This window comes from Haemaphysalis longicornis, unplaced genomic scaffold, assembly GCF_048455015.1.
Source record: "Haemaphysalis longicornis isolate Haplotype H1 unplaced genomic scaffold, Haemaphysalis longicornis Haplotype H1 scaffold_4, whole genome shotgun sequence".
Lineage (NCBI taxonomy): Eukaryota > Metazoa > Arthropoda > Arachnida > Ixodida > Ixodidae > Haemaphysalis > Haemaphysalis longicornis.
Genome location: NW_027526361.1, coordinates 213,042,109 through 213,048,108, shown reverse-complemented (window position 1 = coordinate 213,048,108; position 6,000 = coordinate 213,042,109).

Here is a 6,000-nt window from a genome sequence, read left to right as displayed (position 1 = left end):
ATGCCAATTAGGAGTTGGCGAGGAGCGTTTGACTAAATACATTCCATGATCGTTCTAGGTCCACATACGCCGGTTTTTAAATTACTCGGTCCTGACCACTTTCTGAAACGGCAGTGGTCGTATCCCTCGGGTTGTCAAGCGCGAATGCCAATTAAGAGTTGGCAAGCAGCGTTTGACTAATTACATTCCATGATCATTCTGGGTCCACATACGCTGTTTTCTGAATGACTTGGTCCTGGCCATTCATGCCCTTTCTGAAACGGCAGTGGTCTTATCCCTCAGGTTGTCAAGCCCGAATGCCAATTAAGAGTTGGCAAGCAGCGTATGACTAAATACATTCCACGATCGTTCTGGGTCCACATACGCCGGTTTTTAAATTACTCGGTCCTGGCCACTTTCTGAAACGGCAGTGGTCGTATCCCTCGGGTTGTCAAGCGCGAATGCCAATTAAGAGTTGGCAAGCAGCGTTTGACTAATTACATTCCATGATCATTCTGGGTCCACATACGCTGGTTTCTGAATGACTTGGTCCTGGCCATTCATGCCCTTTCTGAAACGGCAGTGGTCTTATCCCTCAGGTTGTCAAGCCCGAATGCCAATTAGGAGTTGGCAAGCAGCGTCTGACTAATTACATTCCATGATCGTTCTGGGTCCCCATACGCCGGTTTCTGAATGACTGGGTCCTGGCCATTCATGCATTTTCTGAAACGGCAGTGGTCTTATCCCTCGGGTTGTCAAGCGCGAATGCCAATTAAGAGTTGGCAAGCAGCGTTTGACTAGTTACATTCCATGATCGTTCTGGGTCCACTTACGCTGGTTTCTCAGTTACTGGGTCTTGGCTATTCATGAACTTTCTGAAACGGCAGTGGTCTTATCCCTCGGGTTGTGAAGCGCGAATGCCAATTAAGAGTTGGCAAGCAGCGTTTGACTAATTACATTCCATGATCGTTCTGGGTCCCCATACGCCGGTTTCTGAATGACTGGGTCCTGGCCATTCATGCATTTTCTGAAAAGGCAGTGGTCTTATCCCTCGGTTTGTCAAGCGCGAATGCCAATTAAGAGATGGCAAGCAGCGTTTGACTAATTAAATTCCATGATCCTTATGGGTCCACATACGCCAGTTTCTGAATTACTCGGTCCTGGCCACTTTCTGAAACGGCAGTGGTCTTATCCCTCGGGTTGTCAAGCGCGAATGCCAATTAAGAGTTGGCAAGCAGCGTTTGACTAATTACATTCCATGATCCTTGTGGGTCCACATACGCCGGTTTCTGAATGACTTGGTCCTGCGCATTTCATGCACTTTCTGAAACGGAAGTGGTCTTATCCCTCGGGTTGTCAAGCGCGAACGCCAATTAAGAGTTGGCAAGCAGCGTTTGACTAATAACATTCCATGATCGTTCTGGGTCCACATATGCCGGTTGCTGAATGACTGGGTCCTGGCCATTCATGCACCTTCTGAATCGGCAGTGGTCTTATCCCTCGGGTTCTCAAGCGCGAATGCCAATAAAAAGTTGGCAAGCAGCGTTTGAATTATTACATTCCATGATCGTTCTGGGTCCACATACGCCGGTTTCTGAATGACTTGGTCCTCGCCATTCATGCACTTTCTGAAACGGCAGTGGTCTTATTCCTCGGGTTGTCAAGCGCGAATGCCAAATAAGAGTTGGCAAGCAGCGTTTGACAAATTACATTCCATTATCGTTCTGGGTCCACTAACGCCTGTTTCTGAGTTACTGGGTCCTGGCCATTCATGCACTTTCTGAAACGGCAGTGGTCTTATCCCTCCGGTTGTCAAGCTAGAATGCCAATTAAGAGTTGGCAAGCAGCGTTTGACAAATTACATTCCATTATCGTTCTGGGTCCACTAACGCCTGTTTCTGAGTAAGTGGGTCCTGGCCATTCATGCACTTTCTGAAACGGCAGTGGTCTTATCCCTCGGGTTGTCAAGCTAGAATGCCAATTAAGAGTTCGCAAGCAGCGTTTGACTAATTACATTCCATGAACCTTATGGGTCCACATACGCTGTTTTCTAAAAACTGGGTCCTGGCCATTCATGCACTTTCTGAAACGGCAGTGGTCTTATCCCTCGGGTTGTCAAGCGCGAATGCCAATAAGAGTTGGCAAGCAGCGTTTGACTAATTACATTCCATGATCGTTCTGCGTCCACATACGCCGGTTTCTGAATTACTTGGTCCTGGCCATTCATGCACTTTCTGAAACGGCAGCGGTCTTATCCCTCGAGTAGTCAAGTGCGAACGCCAATTAAGAGTTGGCAAGCAGCGTTTGACTAATTACATTCTATGATCGTTCTGGGTCCACATACGCCGGTTTATGAATTACTTGGTCCTGGCCATTCATGCACTTTCTGAAACGGCAGCGGTCTTATCCCTCGGGTAGTCAAGCGCGAACGCCAATTAAGAGTTGGCAAGCAGCGTTTGACTAATTACATTCTATGATCGTTCTGGGTCCACATACGCCGGTTTCTGAATCACTTGGTCCTGGCCATTCATGCACTTTCTGAAACGGCAGTGGTCTTATCCCTCGGGTTGTCAAGCGCGAATGGCAATTACGAGTTGGCAAGCAGCGTCTGACTAATTACATTCCATGATCGTTCTGGGTCCCCATACGCCGGTTTCTGAATGACTGGGTCCTGGCCATTCATGCATTTTCTGAAACGGCAGTGGTCTTATCCCTCGGGTTGTCAAGCGCGAATGCCAATTAAGAGTTGGCAAGCAGCGTTTGACTAATTACATTCCATGATCCTTGTGGGTCCACATACGCCGGTTTCTGAATGACTTGGTCCTGCGCATTTCATGCACTTTCTGAAACGGAAGTGGTCTTATCCCTCGGGTTGTCAAGCGCGATTGCCAATTAAGAGTTGGCAAGCAGAGTTTCACAAATTACATTCCATGATCCTTCTGGGTCCACATAGGCCGGTTTCTGAAACACTTGGTCCTGGCCAATCATGCATTTTCTGAAACGGCAGTGGTCTTATCCCTCGGGTTCTCAAGCGCGAATGCCAATAAAAAGTTGGCAAGCAGCGTTTGAATTATTACATTCCATGATCGTTCTGGGTCCACATACGCCGGTTTCTGAATGACTTGGTCCTCGCCATTCATGCACTTTCTGAAACGGCAGTGGTCTTATTCCTCGGGTTGTCAAGCGCGAATGCCAAATAAGAGTTGGCAAGCAGCGTTTGACAAATTACATTCCATTATCGTTCTGGGTCCACTAACGCCTGTTTCTGAGTTACTGGGTCCTGGCCATTCATGCACTTTCTGAAACGGCAGTGGTCTTATCCCTCCGGTTGTCAAGCTAGAATGCCAATTAAGAGTTGGCAAGCAGCGTTTGACAAATTACATTCCATTATCGTTCTGGGTCCACTAACGCCTGTTTCTGAGTAAGTGGGTCCTGGCCATTCATGCACTTTCTGAAACGGCAGTGGTCTTATCCCTCGGGTTGTCAAGCTAGAATGCCAATTAAGAGTTCGCAAGCAGCGTTTGACTAATTACATTCCATGAACCTTATGGGTCCACATACGCTGTTTTCTAAAAACTGGGTCCTGGCCATTCATGCACTTTCTGAAACGGCAGTGGTCTTATCCCTCGGGTTGTCAAGCGCGAATGCCAATAAGAGTTGGCAAGCAGCGTTTGACTAATTACATTCCATGATCGTTCTGCGTCCACATACGCCGGTTTCTGAATTACTTGGTCCTGGCCATTCATGCACTTTCTGAAACGGCAGCGGTCTTATCCCTCGAGTAGTCAAGTGCGAACGCCAATTAAGAGTTGGCAAGCAGCGTTTGACTAATTACATTCTATGATCGTTCTGGGTCCACATACGCCGGTTTATGAATTACTTGGTCCTGGCCATTCATGCACTTTCTGAAACGGCAGCGGTCTTATCCCTCGGGTAGTCAAGCGCGAACGCCAATTAAGAGTTGGCAAGCAGCGTTTGACTAATTACATTCTATGATCGTTCTGGGTCCACATACGCCGGTTTCTGAATCACTTGGTCCTGGCCATTCATGCACTTTCTGAAACGGCAGTGGTCTTATCCCTCGGGTTGTCAAGCGCGAATGGCAATTACGAGTTGGCAAGCAGCGTCTGACTAATTACATTCCATGATCGTTCTGGGTCCCCATACGCCGGTTTCTGAATGACTGGGTCCTGGCCATTCATGCATTTTCTGAAACGGCAGTGGTCTTATCCCTCGGGTTGTCAAGCGCGAATGCCAATTAAGAGTTGGCAAGCAGCGTTTGACTAATTACATTCCATGATCGTTCTGGGTCCACTTACGCTGGTTTCTGAGTTACTGGGTCTTGGCTATTCATGAACTTTCTGAAACGGCAGTGGTCTTATCCCTCGGGTTGTGAAGCGCGAATGCCAATTAGAGTTGGCAAGCAGCGTTTGACTAATTACATTCCATGATCGTTCTGGGTCCCCATACGCCGGTTTCTGAATGACTGGGTCCTGGCCATTCATGCATTTTCTGAAAAGGCAGTGGTCTTATCCCTCGTGTTGTCAAGCGCGAATGCCAATTAAGAGATGGCAAGCAGCGTTTGACTAATTAAATTCCATGATCCTTATGGGTCCACATACGCCAGTTTCTGAATTACTCGGTCCTGGCCACTTTCTGAAACGGCAGTGGTCTTACCCCTCGGGTTGTGAAGCGCGAATGCCAATTAAGAGTTGGCAAGCAGCGTTTGTATAATTACATTCCATGATCGTTCTGGGACTACTTACGCTGGTTTCTGAGTTACTGGGTCTTGGCTATTCATGAACTTTCTGAAACAGCAGTGGTCTTATCCCTCGGGTTGTCAAGCGCGAATGCCAATTAAGAGTTGGCAAGCAGCGTTTGACTAATTACATTCCATGATCGTTCTGGGTCCCCATACGCCGGTTTCTGAATGACTCGGTCCTGGTCATTCATGCATTTTCTGAAACGGCAGTGGTTTTATCCCTCGGGTTTTCAAGCGCGAATGCCAATTAGGAGATGGCAAGCTGCGTTTGACTAATTACATTTCATGATCCTTATGGGTCCACATACGCCGGTTTCTGAATTACTCGGTCCTGGGCACTTTCTGAAACGGCAGTGGTCTTATCCCTCGGGTTGTCAAGCGCGAATGCCAATTAGGTGTTGGCAAGCAGCGTTTGACTAATTACATTCCATGATCGTTCTGGGTCCCCTTACGCCGGTTTCTGAATGACTGGGTCCTGGCCATTCATGCATTTTCTGAAACGGCAGTGGTCTTATCTCTCGGGTTGTCAAGCGCGAATGCCAATTAAGAGATGGCAAGCAGCGTTTGACTAATAAAATTTCATGATCCTTATGGGTCCACATACGCCGGTTTCTGAATTACTCGGTCCTGGCCACTTTCTGAAACGGCAGTGGTCTTATCCCTCGAGTTGTCAAGCGCGAATGCTAATTAAGAGTTAGCAAGCAGCGCTTGAATAATTAAATTCCATGATCCTTATGGGTCCACATACGCCGGTTTCTGAATTACTCGGTCCTGGCCACTTTCTGAAACGGCAGTGGTCTTATCCCTCGGGTTGTCAAGCGCGAATGCCAATTAAGAGTTGGCAAGCAGCGTTTGACTAAATACATTCCATGAAACTTCTGGGTCCACATACGCCGGTTTCTGAATGATTGGGTCCTGGCCATTCATGCCGTTTCTAAAACGGCAGTGGTTGTATCCCTCAGGTTGTCAAGCCCGAATGCCAATTAGGAGTTGGCGAGGAGCGTTTGACTAAATACATTCCATCATCGTTCTGGGTCCACATACGCCGGTTTCTGAATGACTTGGTCCTGGCCATTCATGCCCTTTCTGAAACGGCAGTGGTCTTATCCCTCACGTTGTCAAGGCCGAATGCCAATTAAGAGTTGGCAAGCAGCGTATGACTAAATAGATTCCACGATCGTTCTGGGTCCACATACGCCGGTTTCTAAATTACTCGGTCCTGGCCACTTTCTGAAACGGCAGTGGTCTTATCCCTCAGG